Here is a 14152-nt window from a genome sequence, read left to right on the forward strand (position 1 = left end):
TGTCAAGCACCCCATATTAGTCACGGATAGCACGGCATCGTAACGCTCTGCGAGGTCCCTGCCTTGCTGCACCTCTGCTCCAGCCAGCCTTCTCTGGCAGCCACGGGGAAAGGCTGGAAGGGGGCAGTGCTCCCTCACCCCTTCCCCAAAATATTTCTCTCTTTCTGTAGTGAAGGAACAGAGAAAGTCTGTCGGCCCCGACACCGCCGCGTTACCTGTCCCCACACATGGCTGGTGGCCATGAGAAGCAAAGTGACAGTTAGGGCAGTCAGGAGGATCGTACATCTTCTAGACATGCAGTCAGAAGCTAACACAATGGACTACATTTTCCTTGAGTAATTCGCCGCTTTTCCAGAAACTAATTACTTGTTTAAATGTTTCCAGATGTAAAATCTTCGTCCACTCCGGGGCACTCCTATGACTAAACCCTGCATTGTGTCACCAGGCTTTCGTTGCATAAAGCGGACTGGCTTGTGCAAGGCAGTCCCTCTGGAAGGCATTCCTCTGCATCTGCGACTATTTTTCTGACCCTCCAACAGTTCCTATGCCCATTGCTCTAAAGTAGCAGTTGCTGCCTTTCTTCAATAACTACGACTTAGACGCAATGCTGTGTTGAAAAGACCCAGCAGCAGCCCAGTGCCTCCACCAAGCCACTCCTTGGATTTTTTCATTTACAGTTGCCTTGTCCTCCTAAATGAGTACCTACCTCCCTCTTCTCTCTACTCTCCCACTCCGCCGTTTCTCTTGTTCTCGCCCTCATCTTTGAAAATTCTGTTGTTCTTTCATGAAGTCCCCTACCTCAGCTTACTCCATTCCCCAAGGTAGTAGATGATATTTTGCAAACTCCCTTTTTGTGTCAGAGGAATTCAGTCACTCACAAGCAAGATGCTCACTCCACGTGCAACTCATTTCTTCATGTGCTGCCCAGAAAAGAGAGCATGACCTCCTTTTCACAGATATTTAAAAACAATACATTGATTTCTACAGAACAGTACTGGTGGTACAATTTTGTTATATTATTACTGTGCATTAGGATTTTTAAGAACTTACTTTACCGTAGGCCCTGAGCCAGTAAGATATAACACGAAGTGCAACAAAGAACTTCACAAAAACTCTGTTGTGAATTTCAACAGTGAAATGACACAACTGAGTATGCTGAGAAACATATTGTAACAATATAAAATTTTAAAAGGATGTCAGGATCTAATACAAAAATATCAGCAACTCTGTCCTAAGGGCATTTCAGCCAGAAAGATATCGAGACCTTTTATAGGTGGAGAAATTCTGTCTGAATCCTACAGTACAGAAAATATAAATATCGGGCAGCCCTGAACAAAAACCCCATTAGAGACATTCATCATCATCGCAGCCCTCACTTTAGAACTTGGCAATGGAGGATGCCAATTTAGAGAGATCAGCACGGAATACATTCTAGCTACTAAAGATTCTGGACTTGTTCCCAGTTTTGCATTTAGTAGTCAAAGAAAACAACGTATATTGAAAAACAGCATCCATACACTCTGGTGTGCACGTACAGAATGCCTCCTTAGAAACCTTGCCTTGACCACCAAGCAACTTGTGAAGTCTTGTGCATGTGAAAAGCAGACACATTAATCAAAGGAGGAACGCATATGTGTTTATGTGTTTACAAACTATACATGTATTTACAAACATGAGGGCAAAAAGCAATATAAGTATTTGTTTTCAAAACGCAGAGGAACAATATGCTTAGATCCAAAGCCAGATAGCTGTGCTGTTAATGTTTCCCACTTTGAATTGCCTAGCAAAGAATGCTGAAGAACAGATGCGGTTAAGAATAATGGGTCATGCATTAAAGAAAAAGCAAGGAAACAGGACAAGCTGAACATTGTGGTTAGCAATTTCAGTAACATGAAAGTTTAGCCTTTTCTAAAACAACCACATATAAGAAGGAATGAAGGAGCTCTGGAATATTAAACACTAATCAAGGAAGGGGATAAGAAAACAACAGAAGTATAAAATCTATTTAGTTCCTTACAGACATTCAGAATTCTAGAATAGACACTACTACTAAAACTGATCAAGAGACAAAGACTGATAAACAAAAATTTTCCTGTATACACAAATCCTGCTCTCTCTTCCCAAACATGAGAGCTAGCCATGGATATCTCCAGTAGGAAATTCCTTTATCCTTTGCTCTATAGCTATAGAAGGGCTTCTGTCTGCAATCTTCCCTCTTTCTGCTATGGAAGTATAAGGGGTTCCAAAATCCTGTTTCCAAACAGAAATGACAAAGGTCATCACCCAAGATGGAAGACTGATGTCCCGAAAGGCAACAGACTGGAACTGCTGTTCCCCACCACAGTCCCTAGATCAGACACTGGGCTTTTTTTCTCCTCCTTTTTAATATTTCGACTTGTTTTTTTCCTGAGAAGACAGAGAAAATCCTAGCAGCCTGAACAACCCTAACTCATGTGTTCATGTGTTATCTTCCCTTACGTGTAAAATGTCTACAACTTGCTTAGTTCAGGGCTTTCTCCCATGCAACAGCTCTTTTTTCTTCTTACCGAATGCAGCAGTGAAGTCATGAACACTAAACCTGCATTATCACAGTAATTTTCACAGCAGCAGAATGATTACAAGATTTAAACCGGAGAGAAATTGTTAAAGAAAACCTCCTCCCAAACAGTGAGAGTGATGAGAACAATCTACAAAGAGAGACTGCTATGAAAACTTCAAGCTATAAAGTAAGTTTCAGAATTTTTAGGAGGTATTCAGGCACTTCTTGAGGAACAGGGGAACTGAAGAAGCAAAAGAAGAGAGCAGAATAAGTACAGCAAGTGATTCAAGATCACCCTGACCTCAAATTAACAGGGAGGTCTTGGACCAAAGCATCAGTATACTAAAAGAAGTATTTAAATAGAAAAAGCTGCTTAGAAGACTCATTATTAGCTAAGGAATAGACTCTTTAAAAATAACTCGCAAATTTTTTAGTTGGTACTCTCAGTAAAACAGTGGGGATAACGCAGATACGCTATTCTTGAGTTTTACAGCCTGCCACAGCAAGGAGCTCGTGCAGAATTAAACACAGATGGACTCTGAGAAGGAAGGACGTCTGCAGAGCATGGGGAACGCGACGGAGGCAGAGAACCAAAAGCACTGCAGAACATGAACTTTGAGAATGTGAACTCCTAAAAAGAAGCACGTTCCATTCCTCCACAGATTTGTGATACCGTTGTGCTTCCTATTATTTACTAAGGTGGGAATATTCAGTTACTAAGTCCTGCAGGAGTTTTGCCCTGTGCCACTAGTGAGGTCCCAGAGGAAGGAAGGGGACATAAAGGCACGCAGTGCTGATGTTTCCTCACTGCAGAGCAGAGATGGCCGAGGCGACAGGTTCACCCAGGGCAGCTGTGATGTCTCACCTCCCTAGATGCCAGGACAGGCTATGCCCGAGCCGATAGCCCCATCCGATGTACCTGGCTCCTGCCAGCGTAGTGCGACCCTGACTCTTTCAGACCTGGGCTGTCTGGCACATGGGTCCCTGTTGGCTTGCAGAACAACTCTGGTGGGCACAGGTAGGGCCAGAGCAAACTGCCTGCACCACTAGCACACACCCTGCCATTATAGTCCTACAGGAATGTTTCATACGTCCCAAGCAAGAGCTACTTACGTTAACTGTTCCCTCCAGGAGATAAGCCATGGGTGGGCAGAAAGGCTGTGTGTCCCTGCCCGAAACTGCAGCTAGGAACGGGCCACTTGCAAACGTGAAACAGCGCACGGCATCTGGGAAACCCGGCGGCTCTGCTTCAGGCATCCCAAAGCAAATCGGGAAGGGGCAGTTAGTGGGAAAACAGCAAATACAGAGTTACACTCTGCAAAGAGATCAAGGTCGCTGCATGTGCACGCTCAAGCAAGTCAGTCTAGTCTAGATCTCTTTTACAGTTATATTCCTTCGTCTTCTTTCAGCAATTACATCTCTCTTGTTTTTCAAACAAGCACAAACCAAAACTACTAGTTACACTGAAAACAGCTGCTTAAGTGTAACTCCCTCCCAGTTTTCTAGTACTAAATTTACTGTCAGCTATATAAAATCTCCCAGCATCTCCAAGGTTATAATTTAGGAAAGTAAAATAAAAAAAAAAAAAGACAAGAAATGCCTTACGCGTTAGCACTGCAACCCAGAATCCCATCTGTCACCTTAATCTGATTTTTGAGATTTTACTAAGTCTAAACTTTCTCTGAGCAATTCTTCCTGTGCCATCTGCTTTCTGAACCGTGCTGTCTCCTCTGAAACACAAGTAACCTTACGACAACTATTTCTGCAGTCCAACCCCTCTTCTTAGACTCACAACTGCTCTTTATATTGCTGTGAACTTCCAGTTTGGGAAGTTTCCTTCAGAACCAGCATGATCAGTGCCATCTGCTATAACCAAACTCCTGAAAAGTGAAAAGCACTGTTTTTTTTTTTTTAAAACAAAAAAGGCCAAATGTTACATAAAAAAAAAAATCCTGAGTGATCTCAGTGATGGCACATTGTGAGATCTCAAATACTGAAATAAACAGAGAAAAGTTACGACACAGATTGGAAGCCAAAGATTACAAGCTTATTTAGGTCCCCATCCTGCAATTTGGTTTCTGCGCACACCCCCCTCTGCCAGGCAGACTCCCACTGACGTTGGCTGGACAGACGATCTCTTTTGGGAACAGGCTGACACAGGCAGCCGTTACCACTTATCTTTTCCTCTGGGGGTCCCCTGTCCATGGACAATGTCAGGATATTACCAAAGAGAGAGAGATTTAAATTATCTAGGTTTTGATTAGAGAAAGAAAACTTCCTGCTCATTTAAAAAATGCCATTATGAACTTTATTTAAAATTGCATCCTCCGCTCTGACTGAGCTTACTGGCAACACGCCTGGCTTTGTGTCCTACATGCCAAATGGTTAAGCCTTTCTGCCTCTTAACCTTTCGCCCATGTGCGAGGTCACCCCTCAGCAAAACAATAGGATTTTCATTTATCTAAAGGAAAACACTTTCCTAGAAAAAGGAGTGTTCCCCAGCCCCTAGCCAGATGCCAACTCAAGTATTTACATATCGTCAGGTCTTCCTAACGCACTGCATCAAGAAGGCTCTACCGACAACCACGCTTCAAAACAGTATCAGGGTAAGTTCATACGAAGGAAAAGGAAATGTGTATGTAAAATCTCTCCAGAAGCACACAGACTCAGATCGTCATTGATGCTGCTACCTGCAAAGTAAGTTCACAAGCACCACCTCAAATGGCAAACTAGGTGTGCTTGCAGAAGATTCACAGCAACGGCGATGATGTCCTCTGTTTGGAACAGGCTCTAGTCCGTGTTACAGGAAAACCAGTGGTGCCACACAGCGCTCCTCTTCACCATAGCTGACCAAGGTTTCAGCTGGGGCGAGCATCTGCCAGTTTCCAGGGAACCCAACCACGCAGAGGATGGGACATGGGAGGTCTGCTTCTGCCCGTTGTCCGTTCAGGAATTCTCAAGATTACAGCGGAGCTGCTGCAGTCCCTGGCACCAAGCAGAAAGCTCCCCACTTCTGCTCACAGCACTGGTCAGAACTCTAGCAAGCACCACGCAACAGGGCTTGGCTCTCAGGCCCAGGCTTCAAGGCTTTAGAAAGCAGATGGATTCAGAGAAGAGCCACATAAAAATCCAGGGGTCAGGGAAGTATCCTTGGGACTGGCCATCTGAAGAACCTGACCCCTGCAGTTCTTGCTAGGGAAGGCTGGATCACTGTGCCTAACAGGGAAACTGCGAAAAACAACTCACCTGAGGACCTCTAGTCCTGCTGGCAGAGATACAGTACAGCAGCTGTACACCGAACTTCAGCAAATTCAGGCGCCATTTCTCAGCAACAAGAACAGAGTTTACTAGATGGCAGATTCACTCCTGCTGACAAACTACTAGAAGATTTTTCTTTTTTTCTTTTTAAAATAGCTTTAATTTTAGTTCTAGATGTTTAATTAAGGCTTACAATTCATGTTTAATTCTGGAGTTAAGAGAATTAATGTTTGATTCTAGAACATTTACGAAGCCAGCCAAATAGCTGCCTGTGGTGCTTCTTTTTAGTACTGCAGTCTGAATTTGCTAAGCACTTTTCTGCTTTACAGGTCATGGGGAAGACTATTGGTATGGTTCTTTGCACGCTCTAAGCACTTGTAGTGTGATGACTGTAATTAACTCTCACACCTCGGAAGTCAGGAAGGAACTTTTTTCCCCAATTGCACAACTGACTGTGATTTCTCAGTTTTTCTTTTATCCCTCTCCCTTGCCCTTCCTCAGGAACAGCAGAGCTCTGCCGCAAAGGGAGCTGCGCAGTCCCATCTCTTAGCTGGCACAGAGCAGCCCCTCTGTGATGCCCCGTCAATGCATCGCGCTCACCTCATCTCTGCCGACACGCAGGGTCCAGGATTGTGGAGGAGGCTGCTCTCGGGTGGCTTTTTCGCCCTTCTCTGCAGCACAGTTTGATTCATCTGCATTTCTCATCTAATATTCCTTGCCACCGCAAATGCCTCAGGCGCTGCTGGCACTGTGGCTGGTTCCTCTAGTGCACAAGAATTTAATTTCCAGGGGACTGACATAGTTTATCTTAAGTAAAATAATTAGACTGAACCCTCAATATTCAAACCAAACACAGTGGTCTGTGATATGAAGGGCAGACAGGTGCCCTACTTGCCTCTTCAGGTTTAAAATCTATTAAACAAAGCATTTGGAAACTAAACCAATAAATTCTGTAGTTTATCTCAAAATATATTGTCTGCTAGGGATAATGCACACAAATTTTAATAAAATGTCACAAAAGGAACTCTAGTGTAAGAACCGGAGCAATGTATGCCATCTCCAGTGACAACCAGGCTACTACACAGCCATGTACTCAGGGGGGAGGGAGGGGCAGTTGAAGGATAATAAAATAAAGACATTCATCACACAACCGTCCAACATTTAAAAGAGGATTTGCAAATCCTGACCTGCTAGAGCCTGGAGCATTACCACCAAAATTAATTTCTTGGGAAAAAAGGCAGGAATTTGCTTTAATTAAAAAAGTGAGAGCTATATGCATAATGCCCAGATGAGACTCGGATACCCTATTGTTAAGTGATTAAACACGCATTTATAATTAACTCGAAACTCACATGGCTATGAAACTCATGAATAGCAATAGTTGCATTAACAGGTCTGCCTTTGATCTCTACAGGAACTGTGCACGACAAACTAATTTCATTTCCAAACCTTGTCTTTTAGACACGGAATCATATAAAGATACTGTCATGGGGAGCAGATGGAAGTTGAGTTTCAAAGCTTTAGCTTGCCACACGCGTAATGCATTCTTTACAATACATGAAAAAGTAATCCCTGCTTAAAGCCCTCTTTTTTTGCTAATAGAATCCTTTGAAACTCTGTTTGGAGATCAATATGGAATGAAAAGTTAATGCACCAATATTTTTCAGTTGCTGAGCATTAGAGTTCTCCACTGACTCAACAAGAGCACAGCTGATGCGGCAGCACCAGCTCTGAGAACACCCCACAGAGCGCAGCCACTGCACAGCTCTCAGGGGTTTCCAGCCCACTTCGAACCCACGGCAGCACCCGTCTGCTTTGGGGCAGGGCAGCAAGGGAAAGCTTGGATTTGCACAGCCAGGAATGGATGTGTTGTGTTTCCCTGGAACAACTTTTTCCTCACTCTATTAATAAGTGTGCATATGATGAATACAATTTAAAGCGGATGCATTCTACATTTAAATGAACCAGTGTATGTGCAATGGGGCAGGCAGGAGACAAGCACTTTTTTCTTGCTTATTCCCAAGCAGCTTTAATCTTGGGTTTAATCTCTACTTATTTCCAAAACCTGTTGTGAAAGCAAAGCCAGCTGTCACTTCGGAAGAATGTATTTTTACGTGAGTTGTTCAACCGCCTTTTTTTTAAAACAAACCACTGTAACAATTCAGACAAACCCAACTCAAGTGACTCTCTACATTCCCATCGCAGTTTGCAGTGCAGACTTCCACTTTCATCTCAGTACTCCACTGACGTACATTAATACAGGTACAGAGGCAAATTCTTCCATCAGAATTTTACCGAGGCACTTGCACCTTCTCTTTTCTCAACTAACTAAATAGTAAATTTATATTCACTTTACTCCTTGAAGAGGTTATCCCCAGCTGGCAGACAGTAGAATTAAGCACAGGTGAAGCTACCCACGGTAACAGCCTCACCCCTCCTGCCCGAGCAGAGGGCTCTGCAGGCAACAAGGAGCTCAGCACTGCTGCTCGGCTGCTCCAGTGCAAAGCCAGGAGCATCCCTCCCTGCCCCCCTCCACCTCCATGGCCCGGCTGCGGACTCCTGCTCCTTGGACCCATCACCGTGCTGGTTCCAGTTAGTAACCCAGCACAGCACCAGCCAAAGGAAGCGAAGGGCTCGTTGCCAGGTTATCAGGTTGAACTGCTGAAGCACGGCAGCCCCCAGTGCTGAAACCAGCAGAACGGGCAGCTGTGGGGGGAAGAGGCGTGAAGTCCTCTGGCCAAGCACAGTGCTGGCAGAGGAGAAGGAGGGCATCAGGACCACCTGGGCTGGTGCATGGGCACCTCAGTCAGCTCAGCTGCACCCACCCAACCACAGCCCAAGAGTCATCCTCAAGCAACCGCACCCCTGTGGCCACTTTGGAAGGCTGCCTGCCCCTCTCCTGGCTTAGACTAAGCTTTAGGACACTGTCAAATACAGTAGACCTTTATTCTGCCTTAGTCCCAAATCCCAGACTGAATCTCAAGTAACTCCCTGACCGCAGCACCTCCACCACTGCACAGCGGCACCGCAGCAGTAACATCTCCTGGCTCCGTAAGGGTCGGATGCCTGTGACAGCGGCTGGGAAGGGTTGGGTTTGGAGGAGTGAGGACTTCCATGTGGGCACCGTGCTGGGTTTTCAACCACTCCTGAACACCCAAAAACCTCTACAGCCACAGCTGGCACTTTTGTCTGGGTGGAGGTTACTGTTGGCTCCTTCTGACCCTAAAAAGCACGCTTTCACTAGCATCTCTACATGCCAGTTGCTGTGACTTCTGTTTTCTCCTCGCTATAGCACAAAGATTAATCACCCCCCCAACCTGTCTATATTGAAACTTGCTTATCCTCCAAAAATATTTATTATACTTACAAGTTTTTGAGATTTTTCTCTTCAAAACAATGTTTATATTTCCTCATTTGGAATAACTAAAAACATTAACTTACCCGTGATCTAGGTCTTCTTCTAGGTAACGAATACAGACTTTAGATAAAACAGGACCCACTACAGTTCCCTTCATCCTAACACTGTAGAGCATCCCCAGCTTGACACACGGCCATTTGTCATTACTTTGTTTAGTACTTCAGTAACACAGAAGCTTTGTCATCCAAGTCAATTAATTTTTCAATTAATATTTTTGAACCAAGCTGCTGTACTATCAATATTTCAGTTGTGGTGACTGCATATATATGCAGAGCATAACTACTGACTTAGCGACCAGAACTTGCTTCAGTTCAAATTATCGTAACGGCCATAGTGATCTTCATTCTTGGCATGGGATTAATTTTAGGGCTGTCAAGATTTCATGAGAAAAATAATTTCTAATCAGACTAAAATTGTGGATTTTAAAAAATTACTTTCTGTTCCCCTACACTGGAAGTCAATGATGTAAATCAGAAGTTACTGGCTCTTCCACAAATTCACAGTCCTAATTGGAAAGTAAAGTGATAGTTACACTTGCAATCTTCATCTTTCTTACAGGTTCATTTTATACAAAAACACTGTGACAATGACCAGGGTTTGACAGGGTGCTCATCCAGCTTACACTGCTCTCCATGACTCGGCAGAGCGCTGGAGCAAGACATACCTTTGTATGCCTTGATCACCTCGCAGCTCCGGTTCCCTGTGGTGCTTATCACAGTCCCACACCTACCACTGTAGCTACGAGACAAAGGTTTTCGACCTGGAGGTCTGTGGTCCAGGCTTTGGGAATGGGTGGAAGTGATGCGGAGAAGCAAGTTCATTCAGGCTGTGTAACTGCCTGCCTAAAGGAGGGAGGGCGAGGCGGGGGGCAAAGATGTGGGCACTCTGCTGAAGGGCTCTTGGGGTTCACAAACGAAAACGCTGAAGAGTAACGAACCATAGCAGAAATGGCTGACCAAACAAATGGGTGAATGCACTGTTCTCTTTCAAGATAAATCACCAAACAAATGGGTGAACGCGCTGTTCTCTTCAGAGATCAATCTCAATGTAGAACGCTGTGACTGGCCAGTAAAGGATGGAGGAAGGCTGAGAGGAGATGGGCAGGGGCGAGGTGCCCTGAAGCTCAGGGGACAATGCAGAGCGTGACTGACAGAGCTACTGCAAACGGAGCTGACTTCCTCTGAACGCAAATGGGACCCAAGGGTGGCCTCTGTTTTAGACAGACAGCTCTGTCAGTTGAGTGGATCAGCTGACTACAGCACAGCTGGGTGGATCAAATCTTTCTCCCAAGTTCATTAAAAGAGTGAGAATGCCCCCGAGACCAGCATGGGGAGGGGGTGTACATGTGGCTGAGCCCACCACAGAGTACAAAAACTGAACAACTAACAGAATAAACAAACTCGAAGGCAGCGATGGGCTTGAGCTGGTTTCAACCCGCGTATTCCTTCCCAGAGGCGGGTCCTGCCCCGCACCCCGACGGTGAGCCCTCCCACAGAGACCAGCACCAGGGATCACACACTGGTGGGGTGGCTGAACTGTCACCGTCATCGCTGTGTTTCCTGTTTCCCAAGGGCAAGTTACGTCGGTATTGTGATTCCAGTGTATTTTGTGTCACTGTGCTACACCAGAAGTCCCACGGAACATGAAATACCCTCCAGTAAGCGCACTGCATATTAAACCTTCAACCCTCCACGTGCAGCCCACCTAACAGAGCCTGGGCAGAGAGCAGAGGACTCTGAATAAATGCTCGTATTCTTTAGTAGTTTGCCCATTTGACAACAGAAAGGGGTTATTGCTTACACTCTGGCATAAACCCATTTTAGATATTTCTAGCTGTAAACACCACTCTGCTTAAGCTCTCTCCCACAGCACAGAATCCCTCAGAATTTCACTTCACCTCTTCCGTTTCTCACACCTGTGCTGCGAAACGCGCATCTGTTTAGAAGTAACGTGATCACCGAGGGCTGCTGGCATTTTTACTTTGACAAATATGGCCACTTTCCCGTTCACCAGCAGATACGCAGAACTGACAACATTCCAGCGGCGCGCTCTGCTTCCTTGGCGCAACAGCAACAGGAATATTTTGTAGGCTATTTAGCCCATGCATTAAGCGAGCATTTTAAAGTATTATGCTAATTTAAACAAACAGCTCTGTGGCTGGAAAGTGATCTACGGCGTACAAGCAATGTTTAGAGGGGAAGCAAGAGGAAGGAATTTCTAAATAACCAAATCATACAGACACTAAACTTCTATACAGAAGCTGCATTCACAGGACGTGCTGGGGAAATCTGCTGGGAAGCAAATGAAAAAAATACATATACAAGACCAATAATCCACTTCTGAAAGGGCAAAACATGCTCTATTATGTTGTGCCTAAGATCAATACAAGGTTAGCAGATGAAGGGCTCACATGTGTGTTTTATATATATATGTGCACACATACATGTATTCCAAATTAAAACGAAAATACAAGGTACAGCTAATCACACCAAAAAAGACAGCATTTGCTTAAAAGTTTCCTGGACATTATCAGTTCATATCAGTGCCCTGAAAACCATTCTAAAAAGAAGTTTACAGATATTTTATGGAAGTTAAGAAAGTATGTATTTCACAGAGGGATATAATCTCTTTTTGTTTGTTGGTTTGCAATTCTGTTCTCACACAAAGGAACTGTTCAGAAAAATAACAGCATGCAACAGTTAACCAATATTGTAAAGGAAGCAGACCAATAAATTTAAAACCTATTCTACCATATTTAGCCATAAGTACAATTCTAGTGAGTCATATAGGAGTGCCAATCACCTCGTAAATATGTAAATTGGAGATACAGAATCCTCATCTTTCCCTCTGAAATTTAACAGCTTTAAAAAAAACCTATAATTTTAGCAATACATTCAGTATTATTTCATGCTACATATTATTTTATTTGACATCCACTTCTCTTAACTACTATGTACTTAATTTTGAAGTTCAGATCATTTCAACATGTCCTGGGATTTGGGAAATCAACATTCCACAACACAAAGATAAGGTATCCCTCCTGCTTTGCTGAACATACGTTCTAAATCAAAAACGCTCTTCATTTTTTTCTCCCCTTCACGTCAGGCCCTGGGAACAAAACCTAAACCCGTAACCCAATGGACGTGTGTGCGCATACACACATGCACAACCCGCAGCAAGCAGTTTTACAGGAAAGCTGATGTATTTATTTCAACGACTGGGCTAACAACCCAAGCAGCCAGTTGTTCTCCTGAGGTTACAAAATTACTCAAGGGAAGAGTAGGAGGACAGCAGATTGCCGTCACTGCTCAAAGCCAGCCCCCATTCCCAGGCAGCCTTACGCTACCACAGTAGCACGACAGAGACTTCTAGCCATCAGCAGGCAGGGCACAACGTGCATCATTTTAAAGAGTATATGAAGCAGAGAGGTTAGAAAATCTGGCAGCACTCACCCAGTAGGAATAGGATGTCTGCTCCAAGGATGCTGACAATCAGCTGATTTGCCTTAGATGTTTACAAAGAGAAAAGGACTTTGGGTCCACTGCTCCAGTACAGTATCTGCCAATGCAGCGCAGCAAAACAGTGACAGTTCTAGTTCTACACAGTTACAACAAAATTACACAAGAACGTGAACATGCTCTACTCACATACAGGTAGATGCAGTATAGGAGAGACAAAACAATTACAAAATCAAGTTCAAACTGCCTTATATAGCAACATAAGACAGCATATCTGCAGACTCAAGTTCCTCCCAGAAACGGCTGAGTTACACTAATGCTAAGATCACAGAATCACAGAATGGTAGGGGTTGGAAGGGACCTCTGTGGGTCATCTAGTCCAACCCTCCTGCCGAAGCAGGGTCACCTACAGCAGGCTGTAGAGGACCTTGTCCAGGTGGGTCTTGAATATCTCCAGAGAAGGAGACTCCACAACCTCCCTGGGCAGCCTGTTCCAGTGCTCCGTCACCCTCAGAGGGAAGAAGTTCTTCCTCATGTTCAGATGGAACTTCCTGTGCTTCAGTTTGTGACCATTGCCCCTTGTCCTGTCGCTGCGCACTACTGAAAAGAGCTTGGCCCCATCCTCCTGACACCCACCCTTCAGATATTTGTAAGTATATATTAGGTCCCTTCTCAGCCTTCTCTTCTTCAGGCTGAACAAGCCCAGCTCCCTCAGCCTCTCCTCATAGGAGAGATGCTCCAGTCCCCTCATCATCCTCGTAGCCATCCGCTGGACTCTCTCCAGTAGCTCCTCATCTTCTTGAACTGGGGAGCCCAGAACTGGACACAGTACTCCAGATAAGGCCTCACCAGGGCAGTGTAGAGGGGAAGGAGAACCTCCCTTGACCTGCTGGCCACACTCCTCCTAATGCACCCCAGAATGCCATTGGCCTTCTTGGCAGCCAGGGCACACTGCTGGCTCATGGTTAACCTGTCGTCCACCAGGACACCCAGGTCCCTCTCCACAGAGCTGCTCCCCAGCAGGTCTGCCCAAAGCATGCATGGGGTTGTTCCTCCCCAGGTGCAGGACCCTGCATTTGCCTTTGTTGAACTTCATCAGGTTCCTCTCTGCCCAACTTTCCAGCCTGTCCAGGTCACGCTGAATGGCAGCACAGCCTTCTGGTGTATCTACCCCTCCTCCCAGTTTGGTGTCATCAGCAAACTTGCTGAGGGTACATTCTAACTCTTCATCCAGGTCGCTGATGAAGAAGTTAAACAAGACTGGGCCCAGTACTGACCCCTGGGGGACACCACTAGTTACCAGCCTCCAACTAGACTCAGCGCCGCTGATGACAACCCTCTGAGTTCTGCCATTCAGCCAGTTCTCAATCCACTTCACCGACCACTCATCCAGCCCATACTTCCTGAGCTTCCCTAGGAGGATATCATGGGAGACTGTGTCAAAAGCCTTGCTGAAGTCGAGGTAGACAACATCCACGG

At 45.1% G+C, this 14152-nt stretch overlaps 1 protein-coding gene across 2 annotated transcripts in view; it reads right to left on the bottom strand.

The window, feature by feature from the left end:
- Positions 1-14152, bottom strand: part of FAM171A1 (family with sequence similarity 171 member A1) — a 97599-nt gene that overhangs the window by 36399 nt on the left and 47048 nt on the right. The gene's annotated exons all lie outside the window — the stretch shown is intronic.

Source organism: Opisthocomus hoazin, chromosome 4, assembly GCF_030867145.1.
Source record: "Opisthocomus hoazin isolate bOpiHoa1 chromosome 4, bOpiHoa1.hap1, whole genome shotgun sequence".
Taxonomy (NCBI): domain Eukaryota; kingdom Metazoa; phylum Chordata; class Aves; order Opisthocomiformes; family Opisthocomidae; genus Opisthocomus; species Opisthocomus hoazin.